This window comes from Mastigoproctus giganteus, chromosome 8, assembly GCF_048544385.1.
Source record: "Mastigoproctus giganteus isolate SK-2022 chromosome 8, ASM4854438v1, whole genome shotgun sequence".
NCBI lineage: Eukaryota > Metazoa > Arthropoda > Arachnida > Uropygi > Thelyphonidae > Mastigoproctus > Mastigoproctus giganteus.
Genome location: NC_143582.1, coordinates 227,095,383 through 227,122,122, shown reverse-complemented (window position 1 = coordinate 227,122,122; position 26,740 = coordinate 227,095,383).

Sequence of the window (26,740 nt, the reverse complement as noted above, 5' to 3'; positions counted from 1 at the left end):
CACACACACGACTTGTGTGGTGCAAACTCATCAGAATTGGCACTTACAAAAATGTGTTATGGAGTGATGAATCCTAGTACATAGTACACGGGGTTTCGATCTAGCTCCCGTATAGTAGAGGTTCTGTTTCAGTCTGGGGTTGTTTCTCGTGGGTTGGACACTGATCGTTGTTCCTAGAACAATGAATGCCGTCTTGTACACCAACATTGTGGTTGATTCTGCTCTTCCAACACTGTGGCAATAAGGAGAGGAACATTCTCCTTTCCGGCATGACAATACTCCATCCCTACCTTTACTGCATTTAACACATTCAGGATGAAGTGGGACGTCAGCTTCTGGTGAGACGCTTGTAATCTGTAGCTGAAGGGCCTGTGTTGAAGAAGGAATGGCACAAAAATACTGCTTTTTCCTGTTATCAAAAATTAGACCGCAGTCCTGGCAATTATGGCCCGACACGCTATTAAACATTGTATGAATAAAAGGTTCTTTAATATGTGGTATTCTGGCTTCTTTTGCAATACGAGATATGAGGAGAAACTGAAATGATGATCAGTCAAAAAATTCTCATTCAACTTTGTCATTTAACCAGATATTTGCATATCATTATGCAGAAAAAAAAAGAAAGAGCGAATCAGCTTCCTTTATTTAAAAAAAATCACGTGGATCATTTTAAGAAAATACCCACGTGAATGTCTGCAGGGGTCGCTGCTACTGTTATCGGACTAATAAAAAGGGGAGGACGGTGATTTCAACTTTCTGTAGGTGGTTCCTCCGTTTGGTGTGTTTACCGGCTCTCGAAGACAGTACAGATAAAAGAATGGCAGCAGCTGCTGGAGGAGGAGGCGGCGATGACCAAGAGAGTCCCCTGTTCAGAGAGTCGTTGAAGAGAATAGACAATTATGAATGCGAAAAGCATTACTACTGTACTCTGTGCCATTTCAACGACACCAACGGCGGGCATGTCAGACGTCACCAAGTAAGAACTCACTTCCCCGGACAGGGCCGGAATCCACCGGGCAGCATGTACATGGTCGTCACCTTCGAACACCGCGGGCAGCATTGCGAGGTCATCCTTATGTACACCATCTCGGGGACGTCCCACACCTACAGAGAAGTGTCCAGGGAAGAATTCTCCCTCTACTTGGAGAACTTGCCGAACTAAACAATCCTTGTGAACCTGGATTGTCCCTTGATCAGAACGTGGTTTTGTCTTCGGGACTTTTAGCCAAGAGAATTTTGGTAGCGACATGCAGCGTGTGTAATAGGACTGCAGTAAGTTATCATCAAAGGACTCTGTAATTACTGGCCGTTGTGTGTTCGCTACCTACTCTTTTATTTTCACATATGTATTGCTTTTTAATTTTCTCTTTTATTCCCACCTATAATTTTAATGAAACTTTACTTTTAATAAATCACTCTTTTTGAAATCAAGTTTCTTTTCTGATTTAAATAGTTCTTAAACTGGATCGAGCGTAGTTTACGCTCTTGCAGAGAGTTTCTTATGTTAATATTCCTTCCAGGAATAGGGACCTATTCCAATAGGGAATTGTTTTCTACCTTCAATTCTGTGTAACGCAGACTGAAGAATTACTTTCTGATTTGGGGGTGTTGTACCCATAAGGTTAAGCAACCATTATCAGACGGTTGCATTTTGCATGGGGAGAGAGAGAATAAGAATTGAATTCGTATTCAATGGGTAGCGGGGAAAGAAAGTAAGCAAGTTGCTGGTATGCTGCCACAAACGGCCCCTTGAATTGACCCAAAATCGGCCTGCCCCTGATAAATCAGTGTATGCAGTCACAATGATTTTGGAATTAATTATAAATACTACCAACAGCATTTTTAAAAGATAAAGTTCCGTTAGACTAATTCATTTATTGAACCAACAAATGCCAGTGAACAGTGAGGATCCTCCATGCAAAATCTGCGAAACGTGAACTTGAGCAGTGAGGTAATCTTCAGTAGCCAGGTCTCTCGGGATATGTTCCTTGCGACGTTGCTTCATCTAACAAGACTCGTTCCTTAAAATGCATTCGTAATAAGTCCATATCCGTAAAAATCCTTGCGAATTTAAATAACAGCGATCGTAAAACAGTTCAAAAGGTGAAGACGCGCCTGTAAATTTCTTGGTCTGTCGAGCTGTTCTCGTGCAGGACTACTTCACATTGAGTCGCGTAATCCTCAACCTTTCTCACGGCAATTTCTTAATTGATTCTCGCTACTTTGATGAGAACATCCAGTTAATCGTACGTAATATTCGTTAAAGGCGGTTCTGATTAAAATTAACATACGAAGAAGTGAGTTGACGAATCCTAAATCTTGTTGTTAAAATTTCGACGCTTAAGTTCTTTATTCAATTGTTATTACCTCGTTGGAATTGTTTTCGGTATTTTCACAACAGGAGCCTTGTTTTTCTCCAACGGGCACTGGTATTCTTAGGATAATTCTGTCCCTGTAACAGACGAACCACCCCTTCATCAACATCACAAAGAATTTAATCTTGGATGCACGCACATCGTGCCGAAAAAACAGGTGAGCGAGTTTCCTTACCTGTGTTTGAATTCTAAACCTTTTGGGCCACTTGCTTTTCCGTTCAATGAGCTCATTTAAGGAAAACAGAAGGAAACTTAGCGTAAATCATTATGATATCTGAAACGCCAAGTGGGTCAAATATGTTGGTTCATTGCAACTGCAATAGGATCAAAATACTCAGTACATTGCCAACAGGTACTCGCAACGTCAGTCCACAAGTCGCTTTGTGATTCGGAACTAAGAGGGGGATAGCAAAGGACCTTCCCTTATTACATATCGTGGTTTCGTAAGTAGCTGGAAGAACCACAAGGTGACTTTGAATGCTGTTATTATATTAACGTAAATTCAGCCATAATTATAATCGCGAAAAGACCAGTTCTCTCATAAGTTCCAACTACTTAATTTTACAGTCTTAATCCTGTTAACTATAAAACGATCTAAACTCTTGTACCTACCACAAAAACAGCCCTCCGTGACAGTACAGTGGCTTACCACCCATTTGGAAAGGTATGGGTTTGACTTGATTTCCGAAGTCTCCATTCGAATGTAGTTAGCCGATTGGATGTGGGATTTGTCATCTCGCACAACAGAACACTAACTTCTTATGAACATAATAGTTACATATGTACGCTTTGTGCAGTCAATACAGAGACATTTTGAATGTACTGTACTGCAATATGAAAGGAGAAGTTCCCCCAACATAAAGACCGACAAATCTGCAGAAGCTTTGAATTGTTTAGTTTTATAATTAACTTCATCCTGATTGTACCGAGTTAATCTTGAATGAACTTTGCATTTACAAAGAGTTGTCACGTTACTTTCAAATATATGCCTCTCCAAAAGTTTTTTACCGTTTATTTAAAAGCGGATGTTAGAGGAACTAGTAAGTCGTCAAAGTAGGGAGGTCATCTTTTAAATGACAGATTATTCTCTTCCTAATGCCACTATACTATTGAAGAGTAGTGCAATTCCAATGTAACGCGTTGGGAAGGCAGGCTTGGTAGACAAAAGTACTAAAATAGTCCTTGCGCTTAAAGGCCGCACGCGAAATAAGGCTGAAAGAATTGCTTTAACCAAATGATCTTCCAAACTGAAATGTTCTTCCACTCCTTAACTGTAATGGTACGGACTTCCATATTTATTTCCGAAGTTTTTCTTTCAGTTATTCTTAATAGAAATATTATAAAAATGTAAGAAAAGCGCTTTTGTATATTTTAAAGATAAATATAAAAGATACAAAAATTTCTCTAAAACCTTAATGTAACTAAATTTATTGAAAAAGTTGTTTGTAACTAATTCAAATTATAGTATTCCGGTTTCACACGCACAACATGTATATAAGTCTGTTCCCAAATCGAATTCTTATATCTGAAGTATGAAAATCGCAGTGGAAATTTTCATTTAAGCATCTAATGTTTTACCTCACTAAACGGAACATGTCTAAAATATTTTGCGCAATATGTCTATTTTTTTCCCCCCATTTAAAAGTACAAATTGCAAAAATTTAATTGAACTATTTTGATTATAAGCAATATTCGTTACTTTCAGTTGACTACGTGGACAAATAGTTTTCCTGTTTGTCATTGGAGGGAAAACGCTGTTTTCCCTCCAATGACAGCGCTTAGGCTTGGATTCTTTAGAAACGATTACATTTGCGCTGAAAAATTTTTAATATCAACATGACCCATTACTCGAATTCTTTAACCATCTTATATACGTTGCTTTAATCTTAAGCAACGTATCAATTCAGTGGTACTACACTGACAGTGGTAGAGAATGAAAGGGACTTGGGGGTGATTGTGCAGGCAGATATGAAGTTCTCTGAGCAGTGCAGACGGGCTGCAAGAGTAGCTCATGGAGAATTGTCAATGATATACAGGAATTTTTCCAGCAGGGATAAGGAGGTGATTATTCCATTGTATAAGGCAATGGTCAGGCCACACCTAGAGTACTGTATACAGGTCTGGAGGCCTCATTTCAAGAAGGATGTAGAGCTGCTGGAACGAGTACAGAGAAGGGCAACAAGATTAGTGAATGGAACAAAGGGGTGCTCTTACGAAGAAAGGCTTAAGTTTTGCAAATTACAGTGTCTGGAGACTAGGCACCGGCGAGGTGATCTGATAGAGGTGTATAAAGCCTTGAATGGTTTGAGCATGCTCAATGCTGATGGGATTCTTGCTCAGAATAATCACCTGAGAGGGCATAAATTCAAATTTCCCTTAAGCCAGCGGGTGGTTGGTTGGTGGAAGAGACTTCCATTCCTTGTCGTGTAAGTTGATAGCCTAAATAAGTTTAAGGCTCAGCTGGACAGGTATTTTGAACGAACAGAGGGGTGAAGGGGAAGTGGTTTTTTTTTGGCTAAAGCTGCATAAGCTTGCTTTCTTGCATCAAATGCCTCTACTAATGCTAACATCGTCCATTCCTTTGTGAGCGCCATTTTCAGCTGGTGAACATTTTCTGGTGGGTGTGGACGTGCCGCCACCCCAGAGTGTCCCATATGTGTTCGATGGGATTTAGATCGGTTTAACAAGCAGGCCAATCCATACGAACAATATCCTCACTTTCCAAAAGCATATCAACAGCTGCAGTGCAATGGGGGTGTTGCGTTATTACCTATAAACACGAACCCGGGGTCAATGGCACCTCGGAACAGACGCACATGTACTGATTACCTTACCTACCGTACTGATTACCTCAGTACGGTAGCCTGCACCGGTTACAGTACCACCTTCCAGTATCTGGAGTTGTGTGCGTCCATTCAAGATAACGCCTCCCCAGAGAAGAACAATTTGAACCGATCCCTTTCAGTAATATTTGCGGAGTGATACCGTGTGCCAACCTCTCGCCAGATTAGCTGATGTCAAAATCGCTTCTGAAACTGAATCTACCCTCATCAGTAAAGAGTACCTTAAGTAAAGATTTTGTGGTTGCAACCTTTAGAAATAGTGCTGGTCCTTAAGGTCTGCACGCCAGTGTGTGAAAGACCACATTTATGTAGGTTTGTACGTGTTCGTATTCTTCATACGGCCTCTTAGCCTAGAGGGCTTGTGTTTTCACACAAATACTTCGTTTCCCGTGAAGTGCCACCAGAAGGCGGGCTGGGCAGTAGGGACTCGAGAGTATGAAGCATTGGCCAGGCGAACCCTGCGGTAGCCAATGCTACAGACAGGGAAAGCCCAGTAAAAAAAAAAAGTAAGATGGCCACTGCCAGTTTCCTTAAACTGATCAAACCAACGTTTTATTATCTTGTCTGTTGGCGCATCTCTTCTGTAAATACGTCGGTGTTTACGTTGCACTGTTATGACAGATTTAAATTCAGTATACCACAACACACATGACGCTTTCTGTTGTATCTTACTGACACTGACTGAGATGGTGCGCGTAGGAGTCATTCTACGCAAACCAAGGTCATTGTTGAGGTGTCAAATAAAGCTTATTGAGTTACCACACTGTTTGTTGCTAGGATCACAGCAATCGATCAAATATTTCCGAAAATAATTAAAGGGGAAATCAGGGACACCTTTTTCGATGACCCTGTATATACGCCGCAATGTAGCCTATGTTGCCGACTCAAATCTGGCCCTACTCCATCAGGAGCAGGGCCAGAGTTGAGGCAATCAACAGCATTGCCTGCTACGAACTGTATGGGAGTGAACGAAGTCCCTCAGTTAATGATTAAATGTTTGAGCACGTTCATTATTAACCCACTACTCTTAATATTCAAAGTCATACTGCGTGGAGAATTCTTCCCATCTGTTTGGAAATAAGACCGCTGCCAAAGGTCAATACCTCGACTACAGCGAAGGACTTAAGGCCAATCTTTTAGTCCCCATGCCTCCTCAACTGCTAGAGAAAACAATACTCACAACACTGACTAGTCACATTCTACCTCAGAAACCTTCTCAGATACATTAGTAGTGGCATGTGATGCAAGAAAGCAAATGTATGAGCATCAGCCAACAAAAAAAAAAAAAAAAAAAAAATCACACTATTCCCTCCAAATGCCTGTTCAGTTCCTCCTTAATTTTATTCAACCCATCAACTTCCATAACGACAGATGGAAGTTTGTTCCAGCAATTAACCACCCGCTGACTAAAGGCAAATTTCCGCACATCTATTCTACATCTGTCCTTTCTTAATTTGAATTTATGCCCCCTTAGGTTCGTAATCTGAACAAGTGGAAGGATCCCATCAAAATTCAGCGTGCTCAGCCCATTCAAGGCCTTATACACCTCATTCAGATCACCGCGCAGGTGCCTAGTCTCCAGCCACTGCAATTTGCAGAACTTAAGCCTCTCTTGGTAAGAGGATCCCTTCATTCCCCTCACCAATCGTGTTGCTCTTCTCTGTACACGCTCAAGTAAATCTACATACTTCCTAAAATGAGGCCTCCAGACCTGTACGCAGTACTCAAGACGTGGCCTGACCATTGCCTTATACAGAAGGACAATCACCTCCTTCTCCCTGCTAGCAAAATTCCTATATATCATTGACAAACCCCATGACCTGCCCTGGCAGCCTGTCTGCAGTGCTCAGAAAACTTCATATCTGACTGCACAATTACTCCCAGGTCTTTTTCATTTTCTACCACATTAAGTGTAGTACCACACAGTTGGTACGTTTCTCTGGGGTTACTTCTACCCATATGCAGTACTTTGCATTTGTCAAGGTTAAACTTCAGTTGCCACTTCGTAGCCCATCTGCCCAAATTATCTAGATCCTGTTCCAGTAGCACACTGCCATTACTGTCATTAACAACCCTGCCATTAGGCACTACCTGACAGATCAAAGATCAGTAACTTCCGAATGACAACCAACCATATCATCACTGTTCGAAGAAAGATCTGAAGAAGTGGTAACCTATCTGGACTTGGCTGCACCTTTCGACAGTGTCAGCATTTTGGCACTCTTTAAAACATCTTCACTCCTTCTATTACATTGAAGGCGACCTCCTCAAGTTCCTGACGTCGCAACTGACTAACAGGACCATTACGCTAACTGTGGGTGACCGGACCTATCAAAGAAATATCAATACAGGGGTATCCGCAAGGGGGGGGGGTTAACAGGTCTCCTGTTTACTACCATCATTGCCCCTCTAGTAAACAATAGGACCGACGTGATATCGTATGCGGACGATTTAGAGATGTTAACCACAATAAAGCCGGACAGCGTGCAAGATATAGAAAATGCAATTAACAACAGCCTAACACAACTAGGAAACTACCTCAAATTCTTTGGTTTGAAGATTAACCAGACAAGTTCGCTTGCATGGTCTTACTCATTGAAGCCTGATACCGCAGTCATTCAGCTTACGCATAAAGGGAAAGTCATCAAAAGTGTAGCAAAAAATCGTGCTCTCGGGATGATCTTCGACGCAAAGTTACGCTTCAACTACCAACTTGAACTACGCCTTCAAATGAGCAGAAATCGTTGAGAGGCGAAACAGCACCTTCTGTATGTTACAAACCCTGGCATTACCAAGAGGGTACATCCAAACCGTCATCTTCCAACGCATCCTCTACGGATCAGAAATTCTAGGGTTCTGCGACCAAAACTATCCTAAAGCCTCTATATGCAGCCGAGTTTTGATTACTGAAAGGGGCCACATGGAAGTCTCAGTTACCTCCACTACAGCGAACAACAGCGATGGCCACGGCTCTACGTGGCCATCGCTGAGGTAGCCACGATGGCTACCTCTCTGTATATTAGGGGACTTTAATGGGCACAACCCCTTATGGGGCTCTTCTAAATTAGACAGACGGGGTCGACTCATTGAAAGCTTTTTAGAGGCACTAAATCTCCTCTTACTCAATACTGGCGCACACACTCACATTCAGCTCCCAACTGGACAAACCTCAGCAATAGATCTCTCCATTTGTTCTCTCTCCTTTCATCTCTCCTGTTTTCTCCAACTGGACAAACCTCAGCAATAGATCTCTCCATTTGTTCTCCAGTTCTGGCCCCGACCATAGAGTGGTATGTTGTTAATAATCCTATGGGCAGTGATCACTTCGCAATTGTATGCAACATATTAATAGCACAGACTCCTCTAACTCAACCCTGCAGGAAATGGAAATTTGTCCTAGCAAACTGGGCAAAATTCCAGTCATCAATATCCTTTGATGAGGACAAAATCCGTCTCCAGCCTATTGATGATGTGACAGATTACGTCGCATCTCCTAAATGTGGCCAAAGACGCAATACCACTATCAAATCCCCCTGGCCGAAAACATAATTATTGGTGGAATGAGGAATGCACAACAGCAAAATAAGCAAAACAATAAAGCCTGGAATTTGTTTCGGCAATATCCAACCACAACCAATCTGATAAATTATAAAAAAATTAAGGGCAAAAGCACGTTTCATACAAAGGCAAGCCAAGAAAGAATCCTGGACCCGCTTTGCGTCCAGCATCAACAGAAACACTGACAGCAAAATAATTTGGAAAAAAATTAGACAGCTATCTGGTAAGTTTCCAACCATACCATCTCCAATCCTCTCCTGGAATGAGCGAGATCTATCAAGTCCCTTGGATTTAGCAAATGCTTGGAAGTACCTTTGCTGAAATATCAGCAGCATTTGCTTATACTGCACCTTTCCAGCGAATTAAAAAAAGTAAAGAACAGCATACTATTAACTTCCAAACTACTCGCAGTCTACCGTATAACAAACCGCTGCAATATTCTGAACTTTTACATGCCATTAAAACCTCCCACAATGGTGCTGCCGGACCAGATGGGATCTATTATGTCACGCTGCAACATCTTGATGACAAAACTTTGCGCCTCTGCTCTTTTACAATCGCATTTTTTATAAAATGTTTATCCAGCTTCTTGGCATCATTCTATTGTTTTGGCGTTCCTAAAGCCTGGAAAAGATCCATCCAACCCCCATAGCTATAGACCAATATCTCTCTCAAGCTGTCTCAGCAAAATCATTGAAAAAGTTGTCCACAGTAGACTCGTCTGGATCATTGAGTCAGAACATCTAATGAGCCATAGTCAACACGGCTTTCGAAAAAACAGGTATGCTTGGATCTCATGGTCAAGACTGAATTTTTCATTCGGGATGCCTTCGTTAAGCACGAACATTTAGTATTGGTTTCAATAGATAGGAAGAAGGCATTTGACACCACATGGCGGCATGGCATACATAGTGACCTTTACGCTCTCAGTTTACGAGGCAACTTTTCCAAATTTGTTCAGAATTTTCTGCATTTTAGATCGTTCCAAGTGAGATACCAGCATGCCCTCTCTGCAACTTTCATTCAGGAAGAAGGTGTTCCACAGGGATCAGTATTCAGTGCCACTCTTTTTGCTTTTAGAATCGATTCCATCACCAAACAGCTTCCAAACACAATTGAGACTTACCTTTATGCAGATTACCTTTCCATCTCCTGCCATTCCCAAAAAAATGAGATCTATTGAAAGACAGCTTCAGATATCACTAAATAAAATACGACAGTGGGCCAGCTTCAATGGCTACCAACTCTCTCAGCCGAAAACAGTTGCAATCCATTTTTGTAGACAACAAAACTTCATCCGGATCCTGAACTTCAAATTTCCAATGTCTCCATCCCAGTCGCTACTAACATAAGATTTCTAGGATTAATTCTTGATAACAAATTAAATTTCTTAGACCATATTAAAAATGTACGTACTTCCTGTATAAAAATGTTAAATATACTTAGAACTTTATCCTCCCTAATATGGGAGGATAAAGCAGGGAGGATCGTACCTCCCTGCTTCTGTTATTCAGGGCATTAATCAGATACCGTCTCGATTATGGTGCTCCTGTCTATGGTTCTGCCAGAGCGAGCGCACTGCGCTGGCTTGATCCAGTTCGACACAGCGCCTTGAGAATTGCACTTGGTGGATTCAGAACATCACCAACTCATCGCCTCTACATTGACTTTCATGAGCCGCCACTAACATTACGTAGGAAAACATTGTTACCGAAGTATGCTGTCAAAATACAAAGTTGTGCCTCGCATTCCATTCAGCCATATCTATTCAGTAAGCCAATAGAAAATCTCTACAGAAATAAAGCTAGCGTAGTAAAACTAGCTGGTCTTCGCCTCCTTGAACTGATTCAGGTTTGGAATGTTTCCATTCGTTCTGTACAACAGGTAGTAAATTTCGTTCAAACCACCATGGAGTCTTGCCGTTCTACCGACTTGTGACACTCACCTCTGCCAATGGGGAAAGAATATTCTACAAGCATGAAATACCAAACAACTTCATGCAGTTCACACTCATAGATATATTGATTTTTCCCCAATTTATATGGATGGCTCTAAATCCAAACTCAAACGTTGGAGCAGCCACAGTGTTTCCAAACACCACTCTTTCAGCATCCCTTCCACTTGAATTCAGTGCCTTCTCTGCAGAATTAAATGCAATTAAATTAGCCTTAGAAAAGATCTGTTCTGACTCTTCATTAAAATTTGTTATTTACACTGATCCCTCAGCTCAATTATGGCGTTATGTAATTAAAGTTCACCCTGTTCTAAATGAAATTAGAAGATTATTACTACAGATTGAAGCTATCTGGTAATTTCATTTTCATTTCATTTTCGTATAATAACCTTTTTCAATTTAAACAGGATCCTAAAATCTTGCATTCCGGTATCCGTACCGAATGCAAGAATATGTGTCATACTCATTTACTCACAGGAGATGATCCACCCCAGTGTCCACATCGTTCTGTAAATCTGTCTGTTACACATTCTCATTGAATGCCCATACTATAAACAAGACAGAAATACAACTTAGGAAACCAATAACTGTAGAGAATGTCATTGGTGACAATGCAAATATTCCTGAATTTTTCAAATTTCTGAAGCAAATTGGAGTCTTTAATCATTTCTGATTTCAGCCTTTTTTGACATTGCAAGAATTTCTCATATATTCATATAATAACTGAACTAGAATATGTGCATTATAGCCACAGCAGCTTATGCGCCAACAAACCCCCACAACAACAAACAACAACAACCAACTTGCTCCTGATAGTTCTGTATTTTGATAATTTCATTAAGTTAATTTTCATTAAAGATCATTTTCATTTCATTTTAAGTTCATTACTTTGATAATTTCTGTTTTAATTTTTATACGATCACCTCTATTGAATAATGATAAAAAAAGTTAATAAAGCACTACAAATTTCAAAATAAAAAAAAAAAATAATAATAATACAGATAAAAAATAAATCCGGTACATAAACATCTTCCTATAACGCGGTCGCTGAATAAAATATGTATTGCTTGTTCATCTTATAACGCTGTTGTCTCGTCATCACTAATAAATACGTCTTTATTAATTGTACCTATATAACGCGTCCGTGTTAAAGATGTGATAAGGGAACCGTTTAACCCGTATAACGCGGCCGCGTTATTGACAAGTGCATGCAAGCGTCCCATTTTCTAGTTCAGAAACACTTGGCATATAGCAAACGTGGCATCGAAGTGTGGCACAAACTTCGCCTTCACAACGAGTTGTTGTACTACTTCCAGAGATGCCACTCTTAGAGATGCCACAAAGGTTACCCTTTTACAGGACCACAAAGGCTAATCTGCTATTTAGATATTGAGTGCTCTTTTAAAATTAAACGTCAGGGTAACGTTTTTGTTATGCGTTTGTTTGAAAGTAGTGCAATACCAGTGCAACTCTTTGTGAAGACTCAGTTAAGAACACTGCAGTACAAACACTTAAAATCTGGCCCCAAGAAACATGAAAGGAATGGATGGCCCTCCAAACAATAGATAACAATTGGGAGCTTTCGGATAATAGTCGAGAACTTTCGTATAATCAGATCTCCACATTTCCTGTTGTTCATTATCCGTTCAACTTTTGTTTTGTGGAACACCTTCATTACATGTTTGAGGTTGGCAACCTCCGGTCCGCGAACATGAGTAATGCGGCCTGTGGTCGTTTTTAAAATACTATATAGTTTGCAATTTTTGCTACTGGAATTTTAAATGTATTTGTATTTTGTTACTATAATTGTATTTTTGTAACTTTATCATGAATTTATATTTCGTTTTTCTTATTAATAAAATTAATTATATATACATGTACGTATAAATATTACGATAAATAACATAAAACTGTTTATGACAATTTTTCATCTATACACCATTTTAATAATCCTTAAAATCGTGGAAAGCTAAAAATAAATTTGGCCCGCGTGTACCCACAGATATTTCATTCGGCCCGCCATTTACAAAGGTTACCCACACAAACGTTCCTTGATCTATACAAAATCTCTTTCGTGTTTTCGTCTTTTCGACAGCCCACCCTCAGGACTAACTAATATTAAAAAAAAAAGGGGGGGGGACCTTTTCAGGGAAACTTTTGGGGAAACATATATTCCATGTATTTTAAGTGTTTTCCCGCGCGGTAAAAAAATCAATAGTTTAGAATCACACTTTCAAATATTAAACTTTTAGTTAAAAATACTATTGTAAATATTATTTTGAATGAGATTTAATAAAAAGTATTAAAATTTTTTTGAAACTTTTATAAGTTTTATAATATTAATAGACTACCTGTTATACTTATATATCTGTTGCCTTAATAATTATGAAAAAAAAATAATTTAAGTTTGAGTTCCAAGTTTCGAAAAACTCAAATTTCCCTTGAGATGATAAAGATTAACCGTTGCCATGCCGTTGCCACACAACAACGAATGTTATTGTAAATTAGTTTAGGTTAATATTTAATTAATTAATCATTTACATGGAAGTCATTATATCTAAATTCACATATAATTTTATTTAAAATATCACAAATAAATAAATACAAAACAAAATTAAATTGAAATTCAAATACAAATTTGATAAGAAATCATTAAAATGCGACAAGTGTAATAAACGTAATGCAATATTATTTGTTTTATTTATAACTAATTTATATGGTATGCATCATATCTAGATAAAATGTATTATATAATAGATTATATATCGGTGTGGAAAACAGCCCTCACGATTTTATTGTGTATTATCTCGCGCATCTCACTTTGGAGACCACTGGCCTAAACTGCTATTAAAGTAAGTTGATGATGAGTATCGGTAAGATACATGAAACGTTACCTTAATGTATAGTTGTTTAGGCGAATAGCTTAATAAACTATATTATCAATTTCACGTGGTATTAAATATAGTAATAATTTTAATGGAAGATCATTTGTTTTTAATGTATTTTCCGGTTTGACATTACCAAATTTACATTTTAAAGTTGCTGCCATATCTCCGGTTGACATTAGACGTTACTAAAGGTTTAAATTAAATGTTAGGTAACCTTTTGTTTCAAAGTAGTGCAATCAAGAACTCATTGTGAAGTTAAGACAATTGCAATATAAGCACTTTAAATGCCATAAGACTAATATGGGGTTCTTTCTGGGCTCCTTTCTACGGCTGCCATCCACCCATTCCTGTGCCAGCAAACGGAATTTATCAGTTACGCAGACGATTTGAAGCTTCTCTATCGGATCCACTGGACCGACTGACCTGATTCTACTTCCTAAACCATGATCGAACAGCCTTCAGAATCTTAGCGCATACTTAGCACAGTTCTCTCTTAAGATCAATCCAAATAAATCCGCACAAATGGTGTTGTCATTTGAATCACACACCACACAACTAAACCTGGAAATCCATAGAACCCCCATCGCCCTAGTAACCAAGCACTGAGATCTCGGGGGTCATCTTCGACCCTAAACTCGGCTTTAAACACCGGGTTTCGGATATTCGCAACAAAGTCTGCAGAACCAGATGGCTTGCCAACCAACACCTCCTTCATTTTACAGTCTGAGTACACCTTTTGATATATTTACCAGTTTCTGCAGCCAGTTATCACCTACGGATCTGAAATCTGGGCAACGAAAACCACGCTTAGAACTAACTCACTGATGAATACTGACTTCTTCGCTGGGTTCTCTTCAAGTATAAACTTCCACCAGTCACACACACTTCAGATATCACAAAACTACTAAATCACAGAAAAGTCTCGGAGCGGATCTTCACCCTCCGCTTACTCGTCTCAATTAAAATGATAGCGGGTGAAATCAATACGCCAAGTTTTTGGCAGATGTGTAATTGGAGGATTTCCCCCGAACCCCTTAAGAGCCCTCCCCTCTCTGCAGTCTTTGAGGTGGAGGTTAAAGATAGATGACAGATTCCTGCCCATGCAGATGCTCCACAATGTCCAGCAGATGGATGTCGACTAAAAGAAATTTCATAGAGGACAAATCCTACAGAGGGTGTATCATCAGCGAACAGCTTTCGTCTTCTTCTGAGTGACTGCCATTGTCTTTCTTCGAGTTATGTGTAGCATGAAAAAAAATGTTGTTTTTATTTCCCGTGTTAATAATTTATTTCACGTATTTTTTCCTGTTTTGGTTCATTTTTATGTTAAACCCCTAGACCGTTGCTGTTACGAGTATTGCATCAGGCATCCATGTAAAACTATACCCTGATGGCAATGCATGGAAAGATGTCTTTTTGATAATAATAGGGAAACTTTCGGGAACTGGAAACTCAGAAATCAACATCGTTTATCCTTCCAACTTCTGTTTTGTGAAACAACCTTCTTTTTCACGTATTTTCCGAAAATTATAAACTAAATTCAATAAAATATCTGTAAATACCCTCTATATCCTCGACGCATATATTTATATGCGTCGAGGGGACACTTTTCTGGAAAATTTTTGGGGAACTTTTGGATAACAATTTAATTTTGTTAAACAATAAATTTAGTGATCATTGCACGTTTCATCATCGAATTTTGCGGTAGCACAGATTCGGTATGTTTTTAAATGCGTTTCCCGGTCTCTAAAAAAAAAAAAAAAGGGAGTAGTGATGTTAATAGAAACAGATAGTAATAATTGCTAAGATTATTCAAAATTTATTAAAAAAATTATTGTAAATATTATTCTAAATGAATACTTCTCAAATATTTTAAAAATTCCTTTGAATTTTTAAACTATTTAAATATTACTTTTCCACCTCTTGTAATTATATATCTATCTTTCTAATAGTTATTTAAAAGGAATTATTGCTAGTTTCAGTTTTGAAAAAACTTCTTTCAGATTCATCGAGATGTAACGCTTTTGCGTTACGAATAAAGTTCAATCAGTTTTACTTTAATGTTATTTATTCAAAGTTGCGTTCTATTAAATTGTCTTTCTTTCATCTGCTTCTGTCTTTCTTTATTATTATATTTGTCTTTATTTTATTATCCCTTAAAGGCCACATTGTTCCCGAATTAGAAGGGAAAATCTGAACAAAGTGTCGGTGCAGTTTACCCTTTAGCAGTGGCAAAAGATGAAAGAAAGCAAAAACTTATACAGCTAAGCCAAAAAAAAAAGACCCCCCTCATTTCACCTATTCATTCCATCCAATAGTTTACCTACTTCTTTCTTGAATTTATTTAAGTGCGTTTAAGGCAAGCTTCTGCAACCATCCTTCCTGAATTTGAATTTATATCCTCTCATGTGCATAGTCTGCGCAAGAGGAAGAGTGCCATCAGCATTGAGCTTGTTCAAGGCATTCAAAGCCTTAAATGCGTCGATCAGATTACTTCCCAGGTGCCTTTTTTTTATATGGCATTTGTTTGTAAGTTGTGTAATACCAGTGCAACTCTTTGTAAAGGCAAAGTGAAGACAATTGCAGTATAAGCACTTTCAATCCAGCTGATGGCAACAACAAACATATGACAAGAATGTTGTTATGTGGTTTTAGGAGCATTAGCAACTAAGGCAATATTGCTCCGGGAATATGCGGTGGTCATTCCCTGGCCTTTCCGCATCCTCCGTATTTGGTAGTCACGAGCTCGAACCCCGGTCTAATCAAGAAGCGTGTGCTGCGCACTGCCGCTCCTGCCCACCTGGCTACGGAGGCGCCATGACAAGAATGAATAGTTCTCCTTTAGCCTTTCAGATAATAATCGGGAAACTTTCAGAAATCGGGTCCTTTTGGGAACTCGAAACACAAATCAACTTCATTTATCCTTTCAACTTCTGTTTCCAGACACTGCAATTTTGTAGAACCTTTCTTGGTAAGAGCATCTCTTTGTTCATCTCATTTCTCCACGTTGGGGAAAATTTCCTAGTGATCTCTCCCTTGGAAGAGTTGTCCCATCTATGTTGCCATATTTGCGTGAGGTGGGTAGTGAGTCTTTTCTTTTCGGTCGCTCGGTTAGCAGTGAGATCTGCATTGAAGCCCATGAAGGTACAGGCGTTTCCCCTTAGATAATTCATAGAGGATTCCGATTCTGGCCACTTCCAATGTCGAGTGGAAGGGTTCCAGCCAGCACCTGCAGCGCATGTGTGCTCACTGTGCTGCAGGCCCGTGTGATGGCTAATAGCAATAGCTCTGTGGATGGAGTCGAGTAATCTGTGGTTAACTGCCATGGTGACTTTAGAGTACCATGCTCCCGATTCATAGGTTGCTATCGGTATAAAGGCTGCTTTTTATATGAGCTTGAGGGTGTTGCTGTTTAGCCCCCAGTCCTTTTTTGCGACCCTGGTGACTAGGGCAGTGTAGCCCCTAATTTTCTTCCTGATGTAGTTGAAATGCGCTTTAAAGGAGAGGGTGGCGTCAAGTATTACCCCCGGGTACTTGTGCTTTTTTGATAGTCTCAGTATGGTGGTACCAACCTTGATCTGAGGGTATCCTCGGATCAAGGGAGCCCCTCAGGAGGATAGAATTAGTTTTTTCTTTGGAGATCCTAATATTGTGCTTTTCGGTCCATTTCAGAAGAACTTGTAGGGCATGGTTTGCCTTTGTTTCAAGTTGTAGTCTGCTGTTTCAGGCGATCATAAGGATGAGGTCATCTGCGAAGGCTTGTGAGGATGCTTCACCGATGTCCGTATTTAGGAATTCATCCATTGTAATGTTCCACAGTATTGGTCCCAGTACAGAGCCCTGTGGGCAGCCTCTGTGTATTTGTCTCGTAAGCCTTCTATATGGGATGTTTATCGTGATATGTCTGTCAGACAGGTAGCTTTTTATTACGTTATATAAATTTTCTGGCATGCTGGTCTCCCGGAGCCGGGCCAGGACGCTTGGCCACCAGAGGGTATCAAATGCCCCAGCAAATTCAACAGAGATAGCTAGGAAGTACTTTTGATCAGTGGCTGCTGCTTGCACCAATGGATTTCTCAGGGCATCCACCGTTGACAGCCCCTGTCGGAAGCCATACTGTTTTGGCGATGTCAGGTTTGCTTGCAGGTTGTTGAGATGTCTGGGGATATCTCAACAACCTTCAACACGATCTCCGGCTCCAGGAGATCCGGACACGGGCATTTTTTTCCCTTTGATACGGTATGCGGCTGATTGGAGTTCTTCCAGAGCAAAAGCCCGTTCCTTTTCATCTGTTTGGTATTGGTCGTTCTCCCGGCACATCCGGAATTGTTCTGGCGTTTGCGGGTCAGCATTTGGGCGAAAGGTTACGTCTAAGATGCTGTTAACTGACGCCTCCTATGAGTTTGTGACTCTGCCTTGTGAAGTCCTAGTAGCTGCTAACACCTCCCCTCTGGGGAGTTTGTTTGTGGTCACCTTGTAGAACACCCTCCAGGGGTCATAGTTCCTGTAGTTGTGACTAGATTCCCCCAAGATTGCTGTTTACTACGACAGATAATTGAGATGTATAGGTTCCTTGCCTCTTTGTAACTTTCACGTAGCGCATTTACCTCTGGGGTAGGCCATGAGCGTCTGGTCCTTGGGAAGGCCTTCCTTTTATTTTGGACATCCTTTCGAAGGGTCTGAAGCTGAGAATTCCACCATGGAACTGTACCTGGGGTGGGGTTTTTTCTTTTGATTGCAGCATTTTCCGCTTTGGTAATAACTGCAGTGACAGTTTTTTGCAGTAGGTCCGGGTCTAGTTGCGAGTCCATTTCAGATTGTTTGGTATTTTTTTTTCTATATCTAGAGTGTCTCTGAATACATAGAGTGTCTCGGGAGGCAACTAGAGGGAGTAATACTCTTGATTTGATTATCAGCAGTGATTCTTCATGCATTAAGAATCTGCAGATAAACGAACCACTAGGTGGCAGTGATCACAGTGTGCTGAAGTGGGATTTACTCAAAGAGGTAACTACCATTAGGGGTAAAGGGAAGGGTTATTGTTTTCGTAAAGGCGACTACGATGGACTGAGACAGTATTTAAATTCTATACCGTGGGACCAACTGATGATATTACCAACAGCAAATGCAAAATGGGAAGCATTCAAAGAACTTATCTTGGAAGCTACTAGGCTTTACATACCAACTAAGAAATATTGTTCAAGGTTTAGGCCAAAATGGATGTCAGATGAACTAAAGAGGCATATGGCAGAGAAGAAAAATGCATGGGATACTTACAAATTAACACATGACACAGAAGCCTATGATAGATACAAGTTGATATGCAACCAAGTTACAAAGGAGGTTAGGCAGGCGAAGGCAGATTACGAGAAATCCTTGGCAGGGGATGCGAAGAAAAACAGCAAAGAGTTCTTTACTTATGTAAACTCTAGAAGGAAGGGGATGAATCAGATTGGTCCACTTGATATCGATGGGTCAACTGTTGATGATCCTGCTCAGGTAGCTAACAAACTAAATGAATATTTTGCATCGACATTCACACATGAGGAGTTATTCAGCGAGGGGAATGCCAGAGGTGTATTCAACTGTAGCAGTAAGCTACAGAATCTTGAAATAACTGGGAGTAAAGTGGAGGAGAAACTGTTGAAGATAAACTCAAGAAAGGCACCCGGGGTGGATGGGATCTATCCAGTTATATTAAAGGAGGCAGCAAAGGAAGTAAGCAAACCCTTAGCCATAATTATGAGAGCTTCCTTGGACTCAGGGGAGGTATCCATAGACTGGAAATGTGCAAATGTGACCCCAATTCACAAAGGGGGATCAAAGGCTGACACAAGTAATTATAGACCTGTGAGTTTAACTTCTGTCCAGGAAAATTAATGGAGGCACTGGTTAAAGAAGCGCTGCAGGATCATTTAGACAAGACTTCAGTTATAGCTCAGACACAGCATGGTTTTGTTAAGTCAAGGGGAAGTCTTGCCTGACCAATTTGATTGGATACTATGATGCAGTCACAAAAGAACTGGATGCAGGGAATAACTTTGATATTATATACTTGGATCTTAGAAAGGTTTTTGATACTGTTGCACATGGAAGACTACTACACAAATTGGAGCAGTGTGACATTGGAGGCAAATTGCTGCTATGGATAAAGGGGTGGTTGAGGGGGAGAAGACAGAGAGTGGTAATCAATGGACACTGCTCATCGTGGACTAATGTTATTAGTGGAGTCCCTCAGGGCTCAGTGTTGGGTCCATTATTGTTTTCTGTATTTATAAATGATATTGATGATGGTATATCAAGCTTAATGTCCAAGTTTGCAGATGATACAAAGGTTGGCAGGGTTGTCAAGGACACTACTGACACTATGCTGCTGCAACAGGATCTGGAAAGGTTGAGCAGATGGGCTGAGAGGTGGAAAATGAAGTTTAACATTGACAAATGTAAAGTACTACACATGGGAAACAGCAACCCCAGAGCAACGTATCAACTCTGTGGTACTACACTGACAGTGGTAGAGAATGAAAGGGACTTGGGGGTGGTTGTGCAGGCAGATATGAAGTTCTCTGAGCAGTGCAGACGGGCTGCAAGAGTAGCTCATGGAGTATTGTCAATGATATACAGGAATTTTTCCAGCAGGGATAAGGAGGTGATTATTCCATTGTATAAGGCAATGGTCAGGAGTACTGTATACAAGTCTGGAGGCCTCATTTCAAGAAGGATGTAGAATTGCTGGAACGAGTACAGAGAAGGGCAACAAGATTAGTGAATGGAACAAAGGGCGCTCTTACGAAGAAAGGCTTAAGTTTTGCAAATTACAGTGTCTGGAGACTAGGCACCAGCGAGGTGATCTGATAGAGGTGTATAAAGCCTTGAATGGTTTGAGCATGCTCAATGCTGATGGGACTCTTCGTCTAGCTCAGAAAAATCACCTGAGAGGGCATAAATTCAAATTGAGGAAAGACAGATGTAGGATAGACGTGCGGAAATTTGCCTTTAGCCAGCAGGTGGTTGGTTGGTGGAACAGACTTCCATCCCTTGTGGTGGAGGTTGATAGCCTAAATAAGTTTAAGGCTCAGCTGGACAGGTATTTCGAACGAACAGAGGGGTGAAGTGGAAGTAGTTATTTTTATTTATTTATGTTACTGTTTTTTTTTTTTTTTTTTTTGGCTGATGCTGCATAAGCTTGCTTTCTTGCATCAAATGCCTCTACTAATGCTAATGCTAATGCTAATACTTCTGATTTTCTCTCTCTCTCTCTCTCTCTCTCTCTCTCTCTCTCTCTCTCTCTCAGGGTAACTCGGGATTTTTTTTTTTTTTTTGGCTGGTGCAGCATAAGCCTCAGGCTTCCTTGCACCATATGGCTAATAATAATAATAATAATAATAATAACATTCCAATCAGCAGTGTGGATTGCATATCGGTGGAGCATTCTTGTTGCCAGGTGGGGTCTCTGGTGGTCTCTGTTTAGTTGGAAGGTCAGAGCCCTATGATCAGAGGTTGTCCAGGCGTCCTGCACCTGCCAATCGGTTATGTTGCCTGCGATGTTTCTAGTTGCTAGCGAGGCGTCTATGGTGGCTTCCCACCTGAAGTTACAGTAGGTTGGTTGGTGGTTCGGCTTGTTTAGTACGGTGATGGTTGATGTTGCAAGGAATTCTTCCAAGCGCTGCCCATTCTTCTTTCCCTGTCTATCCGGAGTATGGCTGTACCAAGCCTGCGATCGACAGTTCACGTCGGCTCCTATTATTATTTTTTGATCACGGAGGATGCTGGTTACATTTTCCAGGTATCCAGTGGCAAAAGTTATGTCTTCGCCGGGTCGGCAATACAGTGCAATCACATAGAATGCACCCAGTGCTGAAATAACATGGACACAGGCTGCCCAGGCTGTGCAGAGATGTGTAATTCTGGTGGCTGTGAGATCTGGGTTTCTAATCACTATTGCGGCCCAAGGGGTTTCATCTTCGGCTTGTATGACTTTGTAGTGTAGGGGATAACCCCTTACTTGCTTAACGACCGCGTACGGTTCTTGGAGTATAATGATATCAGTATTTTCGTCTTCTGCTTTTAGCCTAATCTGGTCAGCCACTGCCCTAGCCCTCTGTGCATTGATTTGGGAAAATTTCACGATGCTGGTATTAAATTTTCTATGGTGTGCTGCCATAATCGGTTCTTACTTGGTTTAGGCTCTTGTACTTTTGATATACAGGACAGTTGGCATCTCTAAGAGAGTGGGAGGCATCTAGCTTTAGGTTTCTGCAGTAGCGCAGACTGGGACTGCGCTTTTGTTAGCGCAGTTGCTCAAGTTGTGGCCTTTGCTAGCGCAGTGGCCACAGGTCGGCACAGCATGGGCACAGGTGTTCGAGGTGTGGCCGAATTTGCAACATTTGTAACAAGTCAAGTCAAAGTCAAAGTATTTTATTATTTTTTGGTAGGCTCCAGGGTTTCCCCTATTCGCCGCTGAAAGTAATCTATACATTGTGTACAATTTATAATGATTAATTATACATAAAAAGACTATATACAATGATGATACATAAATAAATACTGGGCTTCAGAGTCCAGCAGACTGATCAATACATCAGGAAAGAGTAATCCAAAGAAAAGTCTAGCATTTTACTGAACCTCAGGAGTAAGAATTCTTTTCCTCCGTTTAAACAATTTCTCTGCATAGGTGGAGAAGGCAGTATCATATTCAGAACAGTTAACCAATCTTGGCAGTTCGGAGCAGTCAAATACATTTGTGAGAAGTTGAAATTGGTATAAATATACAAGAGTAGTATAATTTAAGGGAAGATTTCTTTACACCAAAAGTACTCCTGGTAAGCTTAATAATTTTATTGGTAATCGCTTTTATTTTCTGAAGTACATATTTTGCGTGGTAATTGAAATTAAGACGGTCATCAAAATAAATTCCTAAGTATTTATGCTGCCGAGTACTCATAATCATTTCTCCATTCAACTTAATAACTGGTGGTCTATTCACATCAAGAGAGCCTTTTTGTTTTGTTTTATTAGTCGAGATTTGAAGTTTATCTGTTTGACACCAGATATTCAAGTCCTCTAGAACTTCATTTGCTCTGCACTCTAGCCCTCGGCGGGATTTACCAAAAATCAGAGTAGCAAGGTCGTCTGCGTAAGCTGTCTGAAGGATGTTGTCTCGTCTCGATCAACCGAGAGCCAACCATCAAGGACCATGTTCCAGCACACAGGGCCAATAACAGAGCCCTGACGGCAGCCCCTAGAACCAGATCTGGAGACAGAGCAGAATCCTGAGGAAACTGTGATGCTGAGAGAATCAAAGTAATTCGGAAGGAGACGGTAAATAGGAGCAGAGACCCCGGCCACTCTGGACCTAGCCAGGACACTCGGCCATCAAACAGTGTCGAATGCCCCTTGGAAATCAACAAAGAGACCGAGGACATATTTAGAATTGGAATTTTGAACAGAACTCAAAATCTGACAAATAGCATCAATAGAAGACCTTCCACGTATAATTGAAATGGGGAACTTAGGTTTCTGTCTAAATAGTAATTTATAAGACGAGAAACAGTTAATTTTTCCAAGACTTTGCCAAGGACGGGCAGCAGTGCAATAGGCCTGTAAGAGGCTGGATCATTGGAGGATTTGTCAAAGGACTTAAGCAGAAGTTTAAGTCTAGCCTGTTTCCAAGCCAGCCGTAATAATCCTGAAGACAGACAAGCATTCAAAAGATTTAATAAAATGAATGGGCAATTTTCCCAAAATCTTATAAGTACAGAAACCTCAAGGAGATCTTGTCCAGGACATTTACCATCCCTTAAGGTTGAGATAGCAAATTCGAACTCAGTATTCGTAAAAGGAGCTTTAGTTCGGGGCCCTTGGTAAGATAAATTATCTAATCTCATTGTAGTTTGGATGGTGTTTTCACACGAGGCAGTGTCCTCATGGAGCAAGCCGTCCAAGTTAGCATTTATGGACAAACTCCAGTCCAGGGTTTCATTACCATTTACAATAATAGAAGAAAGAACATCGCCAGGATGAACGTTGCTAGTAACAAGTTTGTAAGGTAATCCCCACTGATCTTCATTTACGTTATGCTGAACAAACCTTGCCCAGGCAAGTCTCTTCTCTTGGAAAATGGCATTGAAATAACTCCTATTGGATTTATACAACTCACCAAGTCTGTCAATCTCATCTCTGGGCCTGTTAGCTCTCTTTGCTCTCTGAAAATTACGATGAGCATTTTGTAAGTTTCTTCTGAGAATTGTGAGATTTGGGGTCCACCATGAAGCACTATTCATTTTTCGTTTTTTTTTCTTTTTTAGAGTGAACTCCCAGACGGTGATTAGAATTTCTTGAACCCTAGAAACCTGCATATCAGCAGGAAGTGAGCCAAGTTGGACGATTATTTCTTCTGAAATAAGCTCACGAGCCTTTACATCAAAAATATTCCAATCAATGTGTTTTGTCTTGAACCGCGGGAAGTCAAAACAGCACCTGATAACCCTAGGATTGTTGCGTAGACTGATCATAAAAGTGATGACATTGCTCGAGCACCACGAAATATGGCTAAGCCAGTTGGAAATGCCATAACCAAGAGTAGAGTTTGAAAGGGTAATGTCAGTATAAGATTGACCTAGAGAAGAAACAAAAGTAGGCGGATGGCCTATTCCACAGAGTGAAGTTGGACTGAAAAGCTCCTCCAAAAGCTCACCTTTAGAGTCTGTAGTAGGGCTATTCCAAAGCTTGGAGTGAGAATTAGCATCCATCATAAAAATGACAGTAAAACCAGATAAACGGATCAAAACGTCTTCCATGTAATTTAGAAATGGCTCTATAGCTTGACTACATTGAGCGTACAGAGAAACCACATAATTTTTTTCAAAACAGCCTCCCAAGCATGCACATGCGGCATGTGTGGTGCAAAGACTAGAAATTTTTGTTACAGTAATGAGGGGGTCAGCAACCACCAGGGCGGCCCAAACCCTGGTGGCGTTACCTCGGTCACCGACCGTAACAGGGTTTGAAGAAATAATGCGACAGCTGAGAGGGAGGCCCTTGACCACACTCTTATAAGAATACAGTTCTTGTAACCCTAAAAGTTGAAATTTGTGTTGGACGATTAACTTAGAAAGATCACTTAAAACCGATGAAGATCGTTGACAATTTAACTGTAAAGTATATAAACAAGACATTCCAGAGTTAGGTAAAGTCGGTCCGAATTTTTGTTACCTCTTGGGCTTTCACAAATTCAGGGCACTTAATATCCTTGCAGGAATAGTCCGCATTCCTCTTCTTAAGCCCACAATTTGGGCAGACAACAGGTTCCTTCATTTTAGGACAGTCTTGAATTTTATAACCCAGGTCACCGCAGTGTCCGCAGGTTTAAATGTCTTAGCCGCGTGTCCGTAGCTAAGACATTTAAAACAGCGTGATGCTGTGAACAAATCCTTCATACCATGGACAGACCATCCGACAAAAGCCTTGCAATTTGAAGCCAAAAACACTTTCCTAATTTTATTTGGGATCTCAAGAACCCAATGTCGATTTTTTTTGTTCCGAGACCTGATTTTAAAACGAACCTTAAGAGATTCGAAATCTTCCTGAGAAATCTCATGATCCACAAGGTTTTTATTGAATAAGTCCTCCAAAAAATCAGAGTCATTGACATCTTTAGGTATGTCATATATTATGACAGTTGGATTTAAATTTTTAGGGAAAAATTTTAACTCCTTGAACTTAGGACAGGATTTAAGTTTATTTAGATCCTTGCTAATCCAGAGACAGAACAACAGACCACGGCACTACTCTGTCACAAAGCAGACACCACACTTTTTCTGGCTTTTACAGAGATTCTGTAAATTCTTCACAAAGTACCATGGTGCAGATGTGGGAAACCACAGGTGGCGCCTTCCACAAAACACTATGCCACTATGACACTCTGCTCTGCCCCGGTACCATTTTGGCGGTCTGGGTGCACAGCGTTCTTATTGCTTTGATCTTGCGTTTATTATAGTGATCTCAGTAATTTACAAAAGAGCTTTTTGGTAATACTGTGCAGTGAATACTGCTATTTGGTGGGCCTTACTTCCACGCAGTCCGGGGTGGGCGGCCAGGCGTGTCCTGGTCTGCTAAATAGGCCCAGATCGGCGGAGTTTGTCGATCAAAAGTTGTGTAGTGTGGGACTTTTCTGGAACGAACATTGTGTTTCCATAAGCCACTAAATCATTAAAAAGTACTGCTGCAAAATTGTGTGTTATTTTTAGCCATGTCCTCAAAGAACAAACTTTCTCTGAAGACTTTGGAAAGTGAAACTATGGAAGTTGCTTGCCCAGGTAGCTCTGGCTCGGCGGACGGTCTTGCTGGAGCTGCTGCTACAGCCCCGATACAAGTAGTGCTCGAGAGACTGACCACCGAATTGGTGGAAACAATGGATGGAGATATCTCCAGTGACTCGGCGGTTGCTGAGTCTGTACAGAGAACTTCCGCGAAGCGGTTTAGACAGGACTCCGATTAGGATGAAGGAGATCCGCAAGAAAACTTCAAAGATATGAAAGTTTTGCGTCAGAGACTCCATGACTTTATGTTTAATGACTCAAATAAGGTCAACAGAGCGACAATGTATGCCATTCTTGGAATGTGGGATCAGCTGGAAGCAAAGACTATCGAAGTATACGCCGAGAACCACTCGTTAAAGGCGGTGCTGAAGAAGAGTCCGTCCTCTGTTAGTCTTCCGCCCACTTCGTACGCAGATATCGTACGGAACCAGAAGAGTTCTGTTCCAAAGAAGATGGAAGTGCACGCTGTCTTAATTAAATTGGATTCCAAGACTCTGAGGACCAGTGAAGATGTAAAACAGACCGTTTTACAAGCTGTTAAGCCTGTTCTGAAGAGTGTGAACGTCCGCAGAATGAGAACCATTAAAGATAACGGAGTTGTACTGGAGGTTTCCAGTCAAGAAGACGCTCAAAAGGTACTTAACTCTGAGACAATAAACGCAAAGGGTATGAATACTGAGGTCCCTAAGAAGTCTGGTAAGCGACTCATCATCTACGATGTTGGATCCTGATGTCGAAAAAGAAGATTTTCTTTCCGAGCTCTTTGAGCGCAACCTTAGTTCTCACAGTGCGAGTAGATCTC